We start from the raw sequence: 21,515 nt of genomic DNA, 5'->3' as shown, positions 1-21,515 counted from the left end.
ATGGAGGTCAGAAGACAGCTTTCAGGAATTGGTTCTCTCCTCCTATCAAGTGGACTTTAAGGATAGAACTCAAGTCACCAGGCTTAGCTGCAAGCTCCTCCACCTACTGAGCCATTTAGATGGCCCTGCCATTTTAAATGGTATTCCATGGCCTTCTGACTTGGCAGCACCTGTGGAGATGTCTTGTCTTTCTGATGTGGTGTGTTAGTTCCCTGTGACTGTTTTTCTGCTTATGTCCAGAAGTCTGATTTTCCCTTTTTATAGCATCTTTTTTCTCTAACAGGGTCATAACTCTTTATGGAGTCAGGGACATATTCCCTGGCATTCAGTAGCTGCTCAGACTCGGTGACTTAAGCCTCTCTCCACTGGCCACATAGAATGCAGGATATCTGTAGTCTTTTTTTTTTTTTAGACTTTTTTTTTCTGAAATGCTAAGAATTCATGTTGCTAGATAAGGACTACACCTACTGAGCTATAATCCTAGCCCCAGGATACATATTCTTTTTCAACTTTATCATTTTAATTATGTGTATTATGTGTATGTGTGTGCTTACATGGGGGACTATGGTGTCAGTGTGGGTGCCTGTGGGGGCCAGCAGTGTCAGATCCCCTTGGAGCGGGAGTTAGCGGGAGCTGTGAGTCACCTGATGCAGGCGCCAGGAGCAGAACTTGGATCTTTTAGAAGAGCAGTAAGAAGCCTTAGCCACTGAGCTCTCCCTCCAGCTACATATTCTTTACAAGTTATGCAAGACATAAAAAGCAAGTATGAGGGGTTGGAGAGGCAGCTCAGTCAGTAAACTGACTGCAGTGATAGCATGAGGAGCTGTGTATCCCCAGAACCCACATAAAAAGCTGGGCACTATAGCAACTGCATGTATTCCTATGCTGGGCAGGCAGGCACAGGGTCCCGGAGCTCATGGGTCAGCCAGTCTTGCCTAGTTACTTAGCGCCAGGTTCGGGGAAACACCTTGTCTCAAAGAATAAGGTGGAAACTGATAGGGTAAGCGCTAAACATCAACCTCTACATGCACACACCAAACACACACACACAAACACCAGACATGCATATACACCCACACCCACACATGCCTTTGTACACATGTATACATCACACACATACATACATGCACATACACACACACATATATATATGCACACACACACATACGTGCATACACATATACCACACCCACACATACATCCACACCCACACATGCCTTTGTACAATGCATACACCAACATGCATACATAAACACACACACATGCATGAGTGCACACATGCATAATACATGTACACACACACACACACACACACACACGCATATACAAACAGTTGGGTTGAGGAGCTGGAGTTAGCTCAATTGATAAAGCACTAAGTCATGGGATCAATCCCCAGCACTGCATTAACTGGCTATGGTGGCACCAGCCTGTGCACTCAAGAGGTAGAAGCAAGAGGACCAGAAGTTCAAGGTTGTCCTTGGCTATATAACCTGAAGTCAGCCTGGACTACATAAAACCAAGTCTCAAAAAAACAAATGTTTTCAAGATAGACCTTATTTTGACCAAGACTGTTAAACATCTGTTAATAGGTTTACAGAGCGCTGGGATTCTGAAACATGGCTTCACTCTGGGGCAAGCTGAGACCCACTGAGGAGGCAATGACTCAAATGATTAAAAACAATGGGAGACAAAAGATGACCTGGTAGTATTCATACCCATGTGTTACTTTCTCCATCTCTCCATGAGGGCCCTCTGGAGCCTTCTCCTGTCCTGGAATGACCCTTCCCTCCCGCGGCCTTCCCTCTGACATATGACTTCCAAGATAACAAGGGAGCCTCTCACCCAGTGTCTCCTGTCCACCCTGAGATACCAGTGTTTCATCGAATCCCTGCAACCTGACAGCAGTCAGCACATCGCCTTGCCCAAGGCAGAAGCTTAGTGAGGTTCTGAAATGGGGAGCCTCAGGCAGAGACTCTGGAAGGCTTTGAATAGAAGTCACCTCTGAGGTCATGAGATGACTTGACTTCTTAGATGCTTCTGCTGACCTAAGCATGGCCAGAGCCTGTGGAAAGCTGTGTGTGCCCTGGGTGGGATGGGCGGGGCCACACCCACTGGAGCCTCTACACCTGAGCTTATCTACTGCTCCTACTGAGCTTAGAAAATGGAGAGAGCAGCCTTGGGGACTCAGGGAACTGCAGGACATGTGAGGTGGAGCGCAGCACCCTGGGCCTCTCAGGGGGTCCTGTCCCAATGATAGGAACTTCATTAATTATTCCCTGTATCAGTTACTTGTCTTGTTACTGAGACCAAATACCTGAGAGAGGCAATTTCAGGAAGGAATGAAGCGTTTATTTTAGCTCAAGTTGGAGGGCATAGTCCAGGGAGGCGTGACCTCTGCTGGTTCGTAGCGTCCAGTCAGGAAGGAGAAAGACACACGCTGCAGCCAGCTCACTTTTTGCTTTTAATGCAGTCGGGGTCCCAGCCCGTGAAGTGGTGCCACCCACATTCAGGGTGTGGCTCGCCATCTCCATTAACCGAATCTAGATAATCCCTCACAGTCATGGCCAGAGATGAGTCCCATGGTGACTCTAAGCCACAACAAGGTGGCAATCATAACTGGCCCCCACATTTCCTTCTCTCCTCCCTCCTTACACACACACATATCACACACACACACACACACACACACACACCACTTCACCCACCTTGCAGGCTGCTTTCTGGGAGTTTTATTCACAGAGAGGACCCATGGGTGTTGATTTTGGGGTGAGAGACTGATGGCAGTGTCCCTGGGATCGGGGAGGGGGACACTGGCTGATCACTATGCATGCCTCTGTGGCAGGAGTTGTCTGCCAGGAGACACCTCAAAGCAGGGACTCTTTGAGGATTTGCAGCTCAGAGCTCTGCCACTTGGAGACAGGCCTTGGAAGACTCATCCTTTGTGACCTCTGTTTACCCACATGTCAAATGAGACTGGACCCTTCCTCCCTCCCCAATCTGGGCGTGCTGGGCAAGGTTACAAAGTACTATAAATGCACACACATTTCATAAGCAGCAAAGCAGCAAGTGACCATGGAGTGCCTTGCAGCGGGAGGCAGGGAATCCTGAAATCAAGGCAGTGGCTGAGGCTTGGGAGGTCCTATGCACCCAGCCCTGGGCAGAGCCCATACTCACAGGCTATGTCTCCTGGGTCAGAGGATCTGTCACTCAAATTGCTCCCCCAGCAGCCTCCAGCAGGGAGATGGGCCTCTGAGCTTCACCTTCTACACCACATCGTGAATGTAAGACAAAGAGATGCCAGCAAAAGGGAAAGCGTCACTCCCAGACACCAGTGTGTCCTGGGGAAGAACTGGCCCAGTGCCGTGCACTTCAGGTACCCATGAAGGGGCCTAAGCCACCAAGCTGGAGCCTCATGGGGCAGCAGGGGCACAGGCGCCTGACTAAGAGGTCAAGGGAACGAGTCTGGCGGGGTAACCAGTGGTTTTTATCCTTAATCCTTCACCTTTTCCCCACCATGCCGGACTCAGAACCCTCCGTGGGCTCTGCTCAGCTCCAGGGATGCCGGAGGCATCTTGAACCGTTTCTGACATGCCTCAGTCTCAGCAGCAATAACAGCACTCACAGACACACAGAAAGGAAAGAGAAAACAAATTCCTCGGGGACTGAGTGTTCTCTGTCTCTGCTCTTTAAGCCCTTGTGTATTTTCAGAGAAATTCGATCCACATGACTTGAGCCCGTTTACATTGAAGTGATTAAGACCATTTGATGTCCCAGGCTCCAGTGCCGGCCTGCAGGAGCCCCTGCCTGCGTCCTCTGGAGCAGGAAGCCTCCTGATGCTTGGAAGAAAGAAAGCTAGGCCCCATAAGGTCCCAGTGTTCTCAGGGCTCTGCCCCTGGCTGGAGAAACCCCCGGCAGGCTCTCTATAAGGCAGACCGCCCTGCTAAAGGAGACACTGTGAGATGTAGGCTTTGAGACACAGGCCACGGTAAGCTGCCTGCATGTGTGTATTAGTTACATTTCAGTTCTCAGACGAAACACATGGCAGAGCATTTGAGGGTGGGAAGGGATTATTTAGACTCCCAGTGTGAGGGGAAAACACGTCACGGTGCAGAAGGCATGGAGTGCGAAGCAACCGGTCATGGTGCATCTGCAATCAGAGGGCAGAGCGAGGGAACGAGATGCTCATCTCGCTGTCTACTTCATATTCAGTCTGGGACCCCAGCCCGTGAGAGGATGCAGGCCACGTTCAGGGTAGGTCTTCCGTCCCCAGGTAAAACTTTCTGGAAACATCCCCATAGACACGCTGAGAGATTTGTTTCCATTGTGGTTCTCAGTCCCATCAGGTCGACAAGTCATCAGACTGACAATCGTGGCGCAGGTTTAGAGTATCAGGTGACCTGAAAGTGAAGTCAGGTTCTCCTCATTTTACAGGGGAGGCAGCTGAGGTTCTAACAGAGGACATGGTGTATCAGATGAGCCTGGGGCCCAGACCAGATCTGGCTTTGTGAGAGAGAACCAGGGCTGGGCATTCCTGTACTAAGCAGAGGAGGAACGGGCCAAGCCCAGCCAGAAGAGACAGGCGTGCTCAGGGAGCACAAACTACAGCCCACAGGTGCCTACAGAGGGACGCAAGAAAAGGGTTGGGGTTCATAGGAAGGAATCAGTTTCAAACATGGCAGGAAAGGGTGGTGGAGGAATCCAAGGAGGTTGGGATTTTGATATCAAAACATCTTCCTTCCCACCCCACCGCCCTCCCCCTTCCCTTCCTGGTCTTCCCTCTCCATCTTCCTCCCTCCCTTCCTTGTCCCCTTCTTCTCCTCCTCTTCCTCTCCTCCCCTCTGCTCCTCTTCCACCTTCTTATTCTCCTTCCTCTTTCCTTGCCTTCCTTCACACACACGCGCGCGCGCGCGCACGCACCACCCACCCCTGTCCTCCACACCATTCCCTCCCCTCCCCCCTTCTTTTCTCCCTCACCCAAATCTCTATTGCAGACAGGATAGAGCTTGCAGTCTACCCCAAGCAAGAGGAGACTTCCTTGCCCCACCCCACCACCCCACTCCACCCCCCACCCCTGCTTCCTGCTTTCCTAGGAAGCCCTCAATATCTCAACAACTCAACTTGTACCTTAAGGACAGGGAGGGAAGGTGCCAAAGCTGAGCTTCCCAGAGCCTGGAACATTCCCTGGGTGAACAAAAGCCCTGGTGGGAAGGAGGAAAGTGGCCAAGTGTTTGTGCGCATGCGCATACTGGAGGGCTAAAGATTGAGGGAAGATCCCGGGCAGAAGGAGAGAGGGAGGGCAGCAGGAAGTAAGTGAGTGGAGACTCGGAGGGAAACTGGTGAGGTGCTCTCTCTACAGGAGCTGCCTTGGTTGGGTTCCTAACCTCAGGCTGCCATGGAGGGTAGAGACTTCTCTCTAAGGAGAGAGAGCAGCTGGGGCATGACTGTGGTTGCTGGTGGGAATGGGGTCAGACAGACGGCTTTACTCATCCAATCCCAAGTCCCAGTCAGGGTGTTCTGGCAACCGTTCAATGAGGCTGTGTGGTTAGGAGCTTTAAGAGATGTAAGACTGTGTGTCTTACAGGTGGACCAGGGAATGAGGAGGGTGCAACCCTGCAAAGTTTGGAAGCAAATATTCGCCATGGTGAAGTGCAGAGCTGGCCACCATGCTCGCTCACCATCACCTCCACCAGAAGCGCCATCACATGGTGCTCCTGAGGTGACCAGGGCCGGAATACAGAGGCAGGTCACTAACATTCTCTGCTTAGTTTTTATTATCAAAGTGGTACAACCAGGGCTGGAGAGATGACTCTGGTTAAGTGTGCTTCCCCCTCTTGCAGAGAAACCAGGTTACCAGCACCCATATCAGGCAACTCACAACCAACTGTAACCCCAATTTCACCCTCTAACCTCCACTGGAACTTGCATGTTTGTGGTGTGTGCAACCTCATACAGCCTCACATACACATAAACCAAAATAATAAATAAATAAATACAAACAAACAAACTTGACACAACCTAGAGTCACCTGGGAAGATGGGCTCTCAACTGAAGGTTTGCCTGGGTCAGGTTTGCCTGTGGGCTTGCCAGTGGGGCTTTGTCTTGAAGGTTAGTTGATTCTGAAGGGCTCAGACCAATGCGAGCCACTCCGTCCCTAGGCATGTGATCCTGGGCTGTAGGGAAAACAAACAGAGCAAGCAAGGCGGAGAGTGAACCTGTGAGAGGCATTCTTCCATGGCCGCTTCAAGCACTGCTTTGATTCTGCCCTAACTTCTCTCAGAACGTTGTGACCTGAAAACTAGAAGCCAAATAAACCCTTTGCTTTTGGTTAGCGTGTTTTTTTATCACAGTGACTGGAAAAAGGAGTGGAACACACCCTAGTCTCTCCCCAGACTCCTATCCGGCTTTGTGTCTTGTGCTGTAGAGATGCCAGGCAGAGCAGACAGCTTCTCATCCCGTAAGCAGTCTCCCGTGGAGCTTCTCAGAGGCAGAGGTGGCTTAGAGGTGGTCCAAGGGTGGGAGCATCCCCCAGGAGGCCCAGATGGGCCACACAGAACCATGGGTGGGCCTTCAGGGTTGCTGTGCCCTGTGTCAGCTCTACCTTATGGAGGCTGGTCTGAAAGGTCCTCCCAACCGCCTTACTTCAAAGACGGGGAAGCCAAGGCTCGGACGTAGAACAGTAAACCAAGTCCCATGACAAGTCAGTGGGAGAGCCAGGGCTGAAACTCATGCCCAGCTGCCAGCTCGGGGCAGGGTCCCTCCTGTGACAGCTCCTCCTGATTAATGAGCACTTCGGTGAGAGCTGCTAGAGACAGTTCACCTAGCACCCTGGATCCCAGAGCACAGCATGCCCTAGGAGGTACCCATCCAGAACAAGTCATAGGTTCTTTTCTAGAGCTTTCCACACCTCCTTACTTGTAAGCTTGAATTGCCCTAGGATTCTCCACATATATTCCCAGAGGCTCACTGAGGGTGGACAACTGAGGACACCTCCCTCCCTTTGAGCAAAGTCTAGCCTTCAAAGTCACACCACTGAGGCAGGGATGCTGGCTCAGTTGATTGTTTGCCTGCCGTGCACAAGGCCTTGGGTTTAATTCCTTGAACTGTATAACTTTGGCGTGACGGCTCACTTCTGTAATCCCTGCCCTTGGGAAGAGAGGTTAGGAGAATGAAAAGGTCATTCTTGGCTACTTAGCAGGTTCAAGGACAGCTTGTCCATATCCTGTCCCCTCCCATCTTAGCACTTTCAGGCATGAGACTTGAACACGTCACGCTTCTTTTCTCTACCAGTTTCTTCATCCAACAAAAGGGCTCAGGGATGCAAATCTGAGCACATCCTTGGGAAGGGAGGAGGAAGAGATGATGTAAAATGTCTATCTCAGGCCCCCAGAGCAGGCTCCCAACCCCACTGTGCAGAAATGCCCTCTGCTATTTTCCCTTGGAACAAATCAAAAATCCACACCCTGACTCATTCTGGTTAGAGGATAAATCACGGTAGAGGCAAAGCCGGTGGGTAGGATGACATCCACTGCGTAAGGGCCAGAGAGAAGGGGGAAACCATATTCTAGGGAAATGCTGGCTTAGGCCCCAAGCCAAGACATCAGTCAGGCCCTGGCACAGCAGGCGGGCAGAGAGGAGATTGTGGGAGGCTCAGAGAAGGGAGTAGAAAGGCATGCAGTTATCCTTATTGATGGGGCTGGGAGCACCTTATGCCCCCAAATGGCAGACAGCAGCCTTGAGAGGAGCCCCGCCCCCGGGGTGGGGGTTGGGGGCAGGTGTGTGCTGCCAGCCCCAGAACCAGTGCAAACTGCGGGGGCCGTGTGCAGATGTGAGGCACGGCCAGGGAACATCTCTCAAGGCTCTTCAGCCCCCAAGCTCTTTCTCTCTCTGCTGTCCTTTTATTTATTTATGTTTTTAGCTCTAAATCAATGCAGGAAAGTTCCAGGACTTGAAGGGTGTGTGAGTGATGGCCCAGGTAGGTCCTCACAGAGTCAGCCGCAGAGCTGGAGCCAAGGGCATCTTACAGGCAGAGAATATTCTTAGTGATGAAGTCCAAAAGACAGGGGGCCAAACAGTGCCTCCCGGGGTAAGAAGACACACAGGGAGAGGAGGCAGTGGAGGGACGCCTCCTGGTTACTAAACCCCAAGAAAGAAAATAAACTGGCTTTGGCCAGTTCAGGGAAGCCAGAGAGAGCTGCCAGCTCAGCATCTTCTTGGCCTGCCTGGTCCTAGCTTCTACCCACCTGCCTCCTCATCTCTGCACAGTGGCCAGCGGCCTCCTCCCCACACTACCCCCTTCTCCAAAGCCGACAATATCCACTGTTACTCCCAAACGTCCTTTCTAAGCCCAATGCAAAGGCAGCATCTCACATGAGGGAGCAAATAAGCTCAGACTGAAGCCTGCCCCGCCTGCAAAGCAGAGACCTACCATGTCAAGGCTGGCACACTCGGCCCGCCATGTCTGTGAGTCCTGGACCCACAAATCCAGTGAATTATAGAGTGTCCGTGCTGAGCATGTCTAGTTGTTTTATCATTGTTCTCTAAATCATACATTACAGTAGCCATTTAAATAGTTATTTGATTTGAGTTAGAAATTAAACGTAACCTAGAGGTGGCTTCAAAGTATATGAGGTGATGTGTGTAGGTTCTATGCAGATGCTAAGCCATTGTGTGTGTGTGCTGTATGCACACATATGGATGTGCATGCCCCTGTGCATGCACCTGCAGAAGAAGTCAGGCTTCCGCTCTCTCACTCTCCACCTTATTCTGGGAAGACAGAGCCTCTCCTTGAACCTGGAGCTAGGCTAGCAGCCAGCAAGCTCCAGCAACTCTCCTGTCTCAGCTCCCATCCCACACAGCACTGGGGTTACAGGGAGGCATGGCCATGCCCAGCTTTTTCTTCGGGTCCCAGTGCTTCTGCAGTATTCTTACTGCTGAGCCATCCTGTCGGGCCCCATCTTGAGCCATTTTATGTAGGAATTTGAGCAGCTGCATGGAGTCCTGGAGCCAATTTCCCACGAACACTAAGCAATGGCTATAGTCAGTTTGAGGAGGGGATTGTTTTTGAGACATGGCCTCACTGTGTAGTCCTGACTGGCCTAGAACTCAGAGAGATCCACCTGTCTCTGCTTCCTCAAATGCCAGGATTAAAGGTGTGTGCTGCCACGCCATACCTCACAGTCAGTTCCATGACCCCTTCAATTTTAGCTGCATCTATCCTAACTGGCACTAGAGAGCGCAAGTTGGCCCCCTCAAGACTCTGCTACCAATTCTGTGGGCTTGCCACAGGCGTGACTGACCAGCAGGGTGAGCTTCCCTTTAGCAGGCTGAACCACAAGAAAACAAAAACAAGCAAACAAACAAAGAAAAAAAACAAAAAACAGTTGACCCTTTATTGACTTAGAAAGCAGCCACATTTTCAAAGGTTGTATACAATTTATACCACACTAAAGTGGTATAAATGTCTTTCTCACTCGTCTTTGTTATAATCAACCTCTGTTAACCTAACCAGGGTTTCCCCCAGGCTTAGAGAGAATGCTTCCTTTTAACTGCCCCTGACTGCAACACAACCAAGATCTTGGGGCTTTTAGCTCCTCTTCACGCCTCCTTCCATGCATGGCCAGTGGTACCATGTTTGCTTCTGAACAGAGCTGGCTGTGGTTTTCTCTTGAGTTCTTAACTCTATCCCTAACCACTGGAATGTTTCCCTCCTGGTTCTGCTACCATGAGTCAGTCAGATCCAGTAGCACAGAGCCACCTGGAAAGAACGTTGTAAGAAAACCCAATTAGGAGAAATGGGAAAAGGGAAATGGAAACCAAGGTGGATGGAAAGAGGGAGAGAAGAGTGAGTGTGAGCCCCCAGGGCAGGACTTGCCTCACGCTGCTGGTCTTTACTGTTTCTGTGTGAGCCTGGGCTCACAGAGGAGGAGGAAGGAAGAAGGGGGCTCTAAAAGTCTGAGTGAGATCCACAATGAATCTCAAGGAAGCACAGAGCTAGACACCTTGGATGGGGATCTGGGACCACGGTCCCTGTGTAGGACACTCTGAGATCCCTTTTCTCTGCAGAGTAGGGAAGGATCAGCCACAGTGAAAGCAAGAAAGCAGGTGGGTAAGGGGAGGGAGGGGCCTGGCCCACAGCAGACAGCACAGCCTGTGGCTGCAGCTCCTCTCTTCCCAGTCCTCTGCCCCTTCCCAACTGCAGAGCTCTGACGTGCAAGATGGGGGGCATTTTCAAATATGTAACAATAGACTTAACTTGCCGGAAAAGGCTCAAGTGAGTATCTAGCCTTTTTCTTTCTTTAAGGTTCCTCAAACTAAGATCTATTCTAGGAGAATGGCCACTTGCAAGGCTGGAGAAATGGCTCAGTGGTTAAGAGCACTTGTTCTCGCAGAAGAACTAGGTTTGTTTTCTAGCACCCGTATGGCAGCTCACAACCATCTATAAGTCCAGTTCCAGGGGCTCTAACACCCTTTTCTGGCCTCCATGGACACAAAGCACTCACATGGTGAGACACACGTGCAAGCAGAACACTCTTATATAGAGAGTAAGTCGTTTTTAATGGAATATTTATTCATCACAATCTGGAGGGAGAACGTGAAGAGATCTGAGCTTCAAGTCAAACAGAAAGCATTTTGAAGGATGCTTCATAGGCAGAGCCCCTCGCTGGGACACTGTACTGAACTGGCAGCTGTCCTGCGCCCACCTCCCTGCTTCTCAAGGAGGGTCCGGGCGTGTTGAGTATTCACCAGCTTCCAGCTAACTTAGCAGCTCTAGTAGTTTCTGAAACTCCAAAATTGGAGTTTTCTCTCGATAGACAGACAGACAGACAGATAGATGTTTGTCTGTCTTCTGTGGGGTCATTGTGACCTAGGGATGAACCCCAAGGAGTAGAGTACTTGCCTAGCATACAGGAAGCCCTGAGTTTCATCCCCAGAGCCATAAATATTGAGCATAGTAGTACATGGTAGGACATGGTAGTACATGGTAGGACATGGTAGGACATGGTAGTACGTGGTAGAACATGGTAGGACATGGTAGGACATGGTAGGACATGGTAGTACATGGTAGTACATGGTAGGACATAGTAGGACATGGTAGGACATGGTAGGACATGGTAGGACATGGTAGGACATGTCTATGATTCCAACACTTGGAGGTTGAGACAAGAGGATTAAAGTTGAAGGTCAGCCTAGACTACATGAAAATCTGCCAGAGAGAGAGAGAGAGAGAGAGAGAGAGAGAGAGAGAGAGAGAACCAACCCTTTCTAAGACCACTGATGCCCCTCCTTGGTGAGGGATCTGTGGTGTCAGAGACTGAGGTAACCCTGGTAGGTGCCTTTAATACCTGAATCCAAGTACATGACCAATGGTAGGGATACATCCCCCTGAAAGCAGGTGGTGACAGCCCAGCCAGGGGCAAGGTGGCACATGCCAGTCAGCAGAGGATGCCTCTGAGTGAGACCCAACACAGAATCACAAGCTTAATTAAAACACCTAGAGTTTTTTTGTTGTTGTTGTTGTTGTGATTTGGTTTGCTGGTTGTAGATGACAGTGTTGTTTTTGTGAGATCTAAAAGCCGGGTATGACTGGATGTGTAGAAGCGCTTTAGCTAGACTTCTTTGGACTTGTCAAGGGACTGTGGGTGAGGTAGGGTGAGAAGGGTCAGAAAGGATTGGTATGACTGTGTCAGCTTTAAGGAAGGCAGGGCTGTCTGTCTTTCTGGTTCACCCCAGCACAGCCTTCACCAGGAGGCACACGTTAAAAGTTGCAGAGACAGGCAACTGAGCGAGACCCAACTTGTACCTTGATGTGGGAGTCACGCCATTCTCCCCATGGGTCTAGACCTGCATCCCCAGGTGACACTATTCACAATGCAAGCCTCTGCCAGGGGCTACTATTCAGGGATGGATTCTCAAACGGCCAAACAAGAGCTGTCCCTCTGTGCACCAGGCTTGGCCCTGTCACAGTGTGATACCCACTCCTCTCCGTTCAAGTCCACAGGACCTACTCAATGGCTACTGCTCAGACCAAACCCATGCAAGTCCCTCATTTTACAGATGAGGAATGGAGGCTGGCATAGGGAAGGTGATTCCACCCAGGTTGTTTGGCTCAGTGGGGTAGAGCAGCATTAATATAAGCACGCCACTGGGCCCAGGAACAATAGAGCGTCTGTCCTTCAGCCTCCAAGCCCTTTGCCCTTTCCCCAGACCTGTGTGTGAGCTGGAGGAAAGACTGCTGTACCCACCAGGGACAATGAGTGTCCCATGATGCCTCAGCCAGCTCTGCCAGCTGACTGGTTGGGGGAGAAGGGAGCCCTGAGCTTTTGAGCTTGCTTCCTTCCTTGCCTGGCCTTTCCCCTGGTCAGGCACACTCTGAAAAGGGTTGTTGGGGTATACGATGGACCCTGCACAGAGGGCGGCAGGACCTTCAGAGGCCCTTCACGACGAGGGAGCCTGTCAGATGAGCCTCATCCGACTGAGAAACATCTGTCTAAACGGCCTCGCTGCTTAAGTTTCATTTCAAAGGAAAAGTTTCCTTACAAAATGGAAAGAAAAAAAATTCTCCGAGTGTGGCTTGAACAAATAAGACAGGGCTTATCCGGCTTTCTGGAAAGAGAAGGAAGGAGTTGTATATGCGACTCTCAGCCTTTCTGCCGGGGAGAGCAGAACCACAAAGAATGCTGGGAGCAGGAGTTTGTGTGCACAGCTCAGACCCAGAGAGCTCAGCCAAGCTCACCAGGAAGCTTTATTCCAAGAAGCAAAGAGGACCCAGCTTGGCGTGGCAGAGTGAGTGCACCCTCCATCTGTCCACACACTCACTCCGTAGTTACCAAACATGGACTGCTCAAAGGACCCCGACCCACTCTGGAAGCCAGTTGTCTATGAGAGAAAAAGGAGACACTAGAAGCAAGAACAAAGCATCATGGGAATTAAGATGAGTTCTGGTCTAGAGGTTACAGAGGGCATCCTGAGGAGGAGGCATTGGGATGATGGAATGTGGAGAAACAGAGGGCTTGGGGTAGGGGACCACACACGAGCAGAGTGTGCTGTGCGGAGCAATGGGCGCATGCCCGGCGAGGCTGTGAGAGAGAGAGGTGCTAAAGGGCCGACGCCCTTCCACTGTGGCAGGGAGCCGGGTTGAGAGCCTCCCTTGCAGCTGCTGTCCCTCCCTCGTTCCCTCTTCTGTTCTAAGTGGACACAGAGGTAAAGTCCCAGGCAGGGACCCAGACCTGTGAGGTCAATGGAAGGGAGGGTGCAGGTGGGGACCAGACACAGAGATGCAAAAGGCCACCTCCATAGCCAACCCTCAGAGTGACGTCACATCTGGTGTCCCATCTACCCATTCCACTGGGGCTTCAAAGCGCCTGCAGTGATTAATATTGATAGTGGCTTGTGCAATAGAAAGTTTCCCCGAGCATCAGCAGATGGACTGCCAGGATGAAAATGTACCAGTGTTTTACCACCATGAAGAACTGGGCTGGACCATATTCTCCATCCATACCAGATGCTCTCAGGAAGGCTTAGAGGCCACTAACAAGGCGTTTGGCTTCAGCCGACACTGTTTCTCCACACACACACACCCTCTCCACTGCCAATCTGCCCCCAGGGGCAACCCTCACACTCTGTCCACACCCTGGCAAATTGCTTAGCTACCAACTTCAGTGATGCGGTACTTTATCTGAAAGATTCAGGGAGGGAAGAGGGGGGAGAAGGAGAAAGATCGTTTGGTAAAGTACTTGCCAGACAGGCATGAGGACCTGTGTGGCCCTTAGATCTGGGGCACGGTGATGCATGTTTGCAATTTCAGTGCTTGGGGAGGCAGAGACAGATGGATGCCAGGGGTTCCCTGGCTAGCCAGCCTAGCCTAACTGGAAAGTCCCAGGTCCCAGTGAGGGACCCTTCCTCAGAAAACACAGTAAATGGCAACTGGAAGTTGACTTCCGGCTTCTGTGCACGCAGGTGCACACACACACACACACATATACCACATACATGCAAATACATGTGCACCCACGCAGAGAGTGGGGAGGGAGAGAGAGAGAGAGAGAAAGAGAGAGAGAGAGAGAGAGAGAGAGAGAGAGAGAGAGAGAGGGAGGCCCAGGCTGTTGGAGAATATCCAGGACTCGAACTCTCCAGGTCCTGTTCCCTTCACCCTAGGGCTCCTCACTCCACAGGAAAGAACATGCCCAAGAAGGACTGCAGTGAGGCCCAGATTCAGGGTCCAAGGTATCATTGGATATCATTGGGTATCACTGGGTATCACTGGGTATCATTGGGTATCATTGGGTATCATTGGGTATCATTGGGTATCATTGGGTATCCAAGGGCATCACTAACATAAAGCGATGTGGAAAGGTGTCCATATATACACATGTGAAATGATTCCAGTTTTCCCATCCTCTTCACACCTGCCTGGACAGGTGCAGCCTTGTAGAAAGTCTCCATTCAAAAGGAAGCCAGGGTCTTTCTGGTCTTACTCCTCCTCTATACCCCAAATCTGAAGCTTGGACTCTGGACTTGGACTCCCTTTGTAATGTAAACAGAATTAAATCATACTCTCAAAAATGAGTACTGTTTCAGCGAACCAAAGGAGAGTATGTGGGTGCAGGAGTGAGGTGACTCACTGGGCCTCATGCCTGAGTCCCATCCCTGGCGCCCACATGGTAGGGGAGGAAACTGACTCCCACAAGTCATCCTCTGGCCTCCACTTGCAACCTGTCTGTCAGGGATGTTGGGGTGACCGTCTTTGGGGTGATAAAGACAGCAGAAGCATGTGAAGAATACAGCACATACCTGTGATTCAAGCTAAGACCGAAGCGTCGTGAGTTCTAGGCCAGCCTGGCCTATATAATGATTCACTTCCAAGAAGAAAGATGAGTTCCAGTACAAAGAGCAAAGTGGACGAGAGGGTGGAGGAGGCTGAGGCTGAGGAAGAGGAGGAGAAGGAAACAGGTTGAGACAGGTGGCAGGGAAGACCCTAAAGGGTGACCAAGAGGGAAGAAAGCCAGCAGCTATGCCACACTAGTGAGCCTCAGAGGCCAGGGCAGAGGAATGAGGGGAGCAGGGACTCAGACCTTAGCACCCATGGAAGGTCTGAGTATCCCATAGACTCTGCTCTCCCATGTAAGGATCCTCAGATTCAGGGTCATATCAACATATGCAGAAAGTTTGGGAAACAGGGACTGGGGCCCATTACCAGTACCTGACTCTATAACTGTCTGGGCTTGGAGTCAAGATGCTTTGTGCCCACAGGTCCCCCGAGGGGACTCATCCTGCTGTGGGACTGGGGCCCAGTTTGACAGTCACTACTGAGAGGTCACTGCCTGCTAGCCGGCCCATCCCTTCTTTCAAACCAGAGGCCTCCTGAAGGCACCTGTGATCGGTGCGTCAGTGGGAGGCTAGTCAGGGCTGCAATGACTGAGGGCACAACCTGCTAGTCACAGGAAACGAGGTTTATAAAGTCCTCAGAACATCCTAGACACTCTGCTATTCCTATTACAATTTTATTTGGTGGGGGGGGGGGGGTCAGAGGACAACCCGCCAGAATGGATTCTCTCCTTTCACCATTGTGGGTCCCAGATTGGACTGGGGACACCGAGCCTGGAAGCAGGCTCCCTTACCCATCGAGCCTCCTTGCTGAGAGAGACAGGGGGACTGGGTCGTGTGATCATGGAGGGTAGCCATTTCTAAGACCTGTGAGGAGAGTGGGCAAACTAGACACCAGCAGAGCAGAGGGCAGCATTCCAATCTAGAGGCTGGCAAATGTGAGAGCCAAAGCGGATATCTCTGCTCACATCTGAGGACAGGGAATCTGGTGCCCAAATTCAAAGGCAGGAAGACTGTCAGCTGGGGCCGGTCTTCACACCGATCAGGCTGTCCCCAGACTGAACAAGGCCCACCCACATCATAGCAGACAGTCTGCCCCGCTCAGTCGAATGATTTCATTGCTTATCAGGTACAAGAACACCCTCTCAGGACACCTGGATAGTTTTGACCAAATATCTGAGCTACCTGGGCCAGTCACACTGACATAAAACATTAACTCTTATGGTAAACGTATTTGCTTAAGACCCACACAGAGGATTCTGACCTCTCGGGAGAGTTTAATGGAGTCGGGGAGGGTAAGGGAAGTAAGTGTTGATAGAGTGGCCTCATTCATTTTCCCAGCTGCTAGGAGGCCAGGCTTTGCCAGGTATCTGGGCCAAGGTGGGCACAAACCCTGCTGCTGGCCCTAGTTCTGACTTTGCTCTTCTGGGAGCCCAGGGCAGGCTCTCCCTACACACACACACACACACACACACACACACACACACAGCCCTGCAGCCCTGAGCCCCCATGCCTCAGGCTCTCTGTCTGCTGTGCTCAGCACTTCTCCCACTCCATCTTGAACACATTAGCCACTAGGCTCACACTGGCTGGAGGAGATTACATTTTCCATGAGGGGAGGCACTCACTGAAGGAGGACTCCCTTTCATTCTCTAGATTGGTGAGCTCCCCACATACCATGCCTTTGTCTGATGTCAGAAGGGAAAGTGGAGGCAAGACAGAAAGGGGGGACAGATGGCCAGGGGTGATTTTGGGGTCTGAGACAATAGAGAAAGGACCAAATGATGAAGGGATGGACGCAGAGAGGAAAGAACGCAGGTCACCTTGGAGAAATGAGTCTATCCAGCTTTACGGAGGGCAGCCCGGTCCACACTTTGAGCTTATAAAGCCTTTGTAGTGGGGAAGGGGCTCTGAACCTGGAGTCCTGGCTCTGAACCGGCCCCTAGACAGGCTTCCAACATAGACAAACTGACTTCGGAACCACAACCATGTGTCCATCCATCGTGTACACGTGACTCATTAAAATCGACTGGTTACTGACGTTCCTGGGGTAAAAGAGGAAATATTACAGAGAGTTGCCCCAATGGGCAGGAAAGGAACAGAGCCTACAGTCTACCTTCCTGTAGAAAGCAGCCCCCACCAGCCTCTAGACTCGGGATCTCCGCAGAGGCTGGCTCCTCTCTCGGAATGTCTCTTCTGCTTTCCTGGACATCCAATAGGCACCAGTGCTCACAGGCTCTGGCCTCCGTCTGTGTGGGAGCTGAGCCGCTCACACCTGCCTTGGCAGACACAGGCCATAAAAGATGTGGCTGGATTTAGAGCAGGCCCTGCCCGCCAGCAGAGGGTGGAAACCCAGAGGCAGGACACGGGCTCTAACATAGCTTTGTCTCCTGTCCTGCCTGGCACGCAGTCCGTCCCCGCCATGGGTTCTGGATGCCTCTTCCAAGGCTGTCAGGGAAGGTTTATCCAGCTTTTGTAGTCTCAACACCCATTACCGGGTACGCAGAAACATCTGGAATTCGGGGTTCCCTCTCAAGGAACTGTTGTAAGGAGGACATACATAAAACAAAAGTGTTTCTTTTCTCCTGAGGCTGGGGGACAGTTCCAAGAGTTCAGTTGAACAACAGAAGAGGGCAGGCGAGACGGCTCAGTAGCGAAGAGTGCTTGCCACAAAACCTGACCGACTGAGGTCCATCCCTGGGACCCACATGATAAAGGGAAAAAAGCAACTCCTGCAAGCTGTCCTCTGACTTCCACACATGCACCGTGGCATGTGTGTACACACAGAGAAAGAGAGAGAGAGAGAGAGACAGAGACAGAGAGAGACAAAGAGAGACAGAGGTAATTTAGGTAATTTTTTTTTTAAAAAAAGCGCATGATGTTAATGGTCTATTCTCCACCTGAGCTGGGGCAGGAATCTGCTACTAGTGCATGCGTCTCACAGCATAGGAGTATGGTGGAGGGTGTGCACATACGCGTGTCTGCAGGTGTGCATGCGTGTAGAAGCCAGCAGACCAGCTCAGGTTTTGTTTCCCGGCCACCATCCATCTTGTTTTCTTTAAGGCAGGGTCTCTCGCTGGCCTAAAGCTAGGCTGGGTTGAGCAGTGAACCCCAGGGATCCATCCCCCTGCCTCTGCCTCCCAGATGCTGGAGTTACAAACACACACCACCCATGCCTTTCTTTTTGATTGGAGGGAGAGGGGAGGGTAATCTAAGAACCAAGTCTCCTGCTTTCAAGGCAAATACTCTTGACAGTAAGCGACATCCACAGCCTGAGCTAAATGGACGTCAGGATGCATCCTGCAGAGTCTTGCAGGACAGGCTGTGAGGTGGGATGTCAGGAGGGAAACTTACAGGCCAGGCACACATATGTAGACACAGACACAGAGAGAGAGAGTCAGATACACACACACATAGGCATACACAGAGACAGACAGACAGACACACACACAAACACACTTACCACCACCACCACCACTAGCACTCCTAACCTATGCCCTGTGAGGAGCCCAAACTGTCCACAGGTGGACTTCTCCATAGAGTCCTCCCTTGACACAGCCCCTCCTTGTAGGGTGGCCACAGAGGAAGGCCTACAGCTACAAATGCTGGCTGCAGCTCCCCTTCAGCCAAAGCACCCTGCCGTCACCTCCCTAGGAAGAATGTTGGGAGCCCACAGCCGGTGACGCACAGCCCTCAGCCACGGAAGGCCCACGCTTGCCGCCGCAACCTTTTGGTTTCCCGGGCTGTCAGATGCCCATAGCAGAAGATATTGAGTATCAGTACAAACAGCCCCTCGGGCTCCGAGGTTGCACATGGCCACAGTGGGTGGTGGGGCTGCCAGACCCCAGGAGCAATGTGGCTGCTCTTGGCGATGATGCAGCACTTTTCTCAAGCTCCAGCCCCTCACAGCCAAGCCTGAATCATTCCCTCCAAACCTCAAGCCCGCCAGGCACACGTCATGCCCAGAGCGAGAGGAGGTATCCCAGTCTCCTTCTTTGGCCAGACATTTGGGGCAGCGCAGAGGACGCTGTCCCATGAGCCCGCTAGTCCCAACCTTGCCACAAACTGAGTGCCCAGTCAGCTTTGCTCTCAGAGCATCTCATTCCTGCGTTTGTATTGTGGGCACAGTAAACCCTGCCCTGAGCCCCAGAATATGCCCAGAACCTCCAGAGAAATTAGGTCTGGGGAGAATGGAGATGGGACACAAGGACACTCCTGTTCTTTGAAAAACACAAACCCAGTCTTGCTACAGATTTGGCCATGAGGACTTACTTAGTGAATTTACTGTCCTGTTGCCCCATCTTCGCCACTGCCAGGACACATGACTAGCTGCTAGTGGCTTCCAGTGTTTATGTACAGCTTACCCACATCCAGTCCCCCTTCTGTGTCTTAGTGTGTCTTCGCATTGGTAAGATGGCGAGATGTTGGCAGTGAGCCAGTGCTTAGCCCCGTTTTGTAACCAGGAAAACTGAGGTTTAGTTGGTTACATTTCTCCAGACCATGCAGCAAGGTCTGGGATTCTCGACTAAGTTCTCCCACTATTGGGATCCTCCTAGTAGCCCTGAACCTCAGTGTTCTACTTAGAAGTGAGCAGTGCAGTGGGAATCCCACCTGGGGCATGCTGGGAGTGAGTTCTAGAAGACACGTAAACATGACTGTTCCAGGAGACAGCAGTGTTTGTCCCAATCTGGAACATGCTATGGCGGGTCCTCCTTGAAATTTCAGCATTCCAACTAAAAAGCCCTCCCTCCTCCTCTCTCTGAAAGGATGGAGCAGTATTGCCTACCCAAGCTGTCCCAGAATTAAGTAGCCAAAAGCTGTCTAGACAAACAGATTTTATAGGCCCAATTAACCCCTGCCAGTCAGACACAGGCACACCTAATGAGCTATATTTAGAGGCTGCCATTATCTGGCTCCCTGGGGAGAAACCTCAACTCTTACTTCACCGACATTTCCCTTCTAACAAAGCTCTGTCAAGCCCCAACTCAGCCTGGCAACTTTTCCTGACAGTCCAGAGGTGGAACGCCCAGCCACAAGGAGACGCTGCTGTCCTGTGCAGAAGCATCGTGGTGGGCAGCTCTGTGAGAGCTGAGTCAGGAGAGCCCCTGACTCCTTTATCCCATTCCTGCGTATTCTACAACTCTTGGGGTCTGTCAGCTTCACTGTGGTGAGCTGCGGTACCCATCCCATGATGCCTCCAAGAAGGGAGGTGTGTGTGTGTGTGTGTGTCTGTCTGTCTGTGTCTGTCTGTGTGTCTTTGTGTGTCTGTGTGTATGTCTGTGTCTGTGTGTGTGTCTGTATGTATCTATGTGTGTGTCTGTGTGCATGCCTGTGTGTCTGTGTGTGTGTGTGTCTGAGTGTGTCTGTGGGGGTGCCTGTGTCTGTGTGTGTGTCTGTGTGTATCTATGTGTGTGTGTGTGCATGCCTGTGTGTATGTGTGTGTCTGTGTGTATGTCTGAGTGTGTCTATTGAGTGTCTGTGTATGTGTGCGTGTCTGTTTGTGTCTATGTGTATTTATGTATGTGTCTGTATCTATGTGTGTGTCTGTGTGTGTCTATGTGAGTATCTGTGTATGTGTGTCTGTGTGGGTGTGTCTGTGTGAGTGTCTGTGTCTGTGTATGTGTCTGTGTGCATGTCTGTGTATCTGTGTGTATCTATGTGTGTGTCTGTGTGTGTGTCTGTGTGAGTGTCTGTGTCTGTGTATGTGTCTGTGTGTATCTGTGTGTGTGTGTCTGTGTGTGTCTGTGTATAGCTATGTGTGTGTCTGTGTATATCTATGTATGTGTCTGTATGTGTCTGTGTGTGTCTGTGTATCTCTGTGTGTGTCTGTGTGTGTGTACATGTCTGTGTGTGTATCTGTGTGTATCTCTGTGTGTGTATCTATGTGTGTGTCTGTGTGAGTGTGTCTGTGTGAGTGTCTGTGTCTGTGTATGTGTCTGTGTGCATGTCTGTGTGTGTCTGTGTGTATCTATGTATGTGTGTCTGTGTGTGTGCATGTCTGTGTGTGTCTGTGTATATCTATGTGTGTGTCTGTATGTATCTCTGTGTGTGTCTGTATGTATCTCTGTGTGTGTCTGTGTGTGTGTACATGTCTGTGTGTGTGTCTGTGTGCCCGTGTGTGTTTGTGTGTGTGCCTGTGTGTATGTCCACACCTATGTATGTTACTTGAGCACTCACGCACATGTGTAGAACCAGAGGTCACCCCTGGGGCTTTCCCAGGCACTGTCTCCCTTGTGTTTTGGAGGCAGTCTCTCACTGGCTTGGAACTTGACAACTAGGCTAGACTGCCTGGCCACTGAACCCCGGAGATCCACTCGTCTCCACCCCACTGCCCCAGTGCTAGGACTACAGGCATATACTGCCATTTCTGACTTTTTTACGTAGGTGCTGAGACTCAAACCCAGGTCCTCACGCTTGCACAGTGAGCACTTTACCATAGACTGAGCTGTCTCCCCAGCTTAGAGACCACCACTCTTAGCTTACTATTAGCTGTAAACCTTTGGTGGTAGAGTGGAAGAGGTGCCCAAGGCCCAGAGGGCTCCAGTTGTACCAGAATGCCACACACTGACAGGTGAGCAGTTGGCCATCTAAGTCACAGGTTCCTGTGGCCTCCTAGGATAATGCTGCCACCTGGAGGCTAGGATGAGGCATGCCGGGGCGCACATCTAGAGACCCTCAGAGCCTGCATGCCA

The 21,515-nt window shown here is 51.2% G+C and overlaps 1 protein-coding gene across 1 annotated transcript in view; it reads left to right on the top strand.

Moving 5' to 3' along the window:
• Itga11 (integrin subunit alpha 11) overlaps positions 1-21,515 on the top strand; it is a 106,816-nt gene that overhangs the window by 26,480 nt on the left and 58,821 nt on the right. The window lies entirely within an intron of this gene.

This window comes from Apodemus sylvaticus, chromosome 7 (genome assembly GCF_947179515.1).
Source record: "Apodemus sylvaticus chromosome 7, mApoSyl1.1, whole genome shotgun sequence".
NCBI classification, from domain to species: domain Eukaryota; kingdom Metazoa; phylum Chordata; class Mammalia; order Rodentia; family Muridae; genus Apodemus; species Apodemus sylvaticus.
Note: the sequence above shows the minus strand (reverse complement) of the source record. Positions and strands in the feature narration are given on the sequence as shown.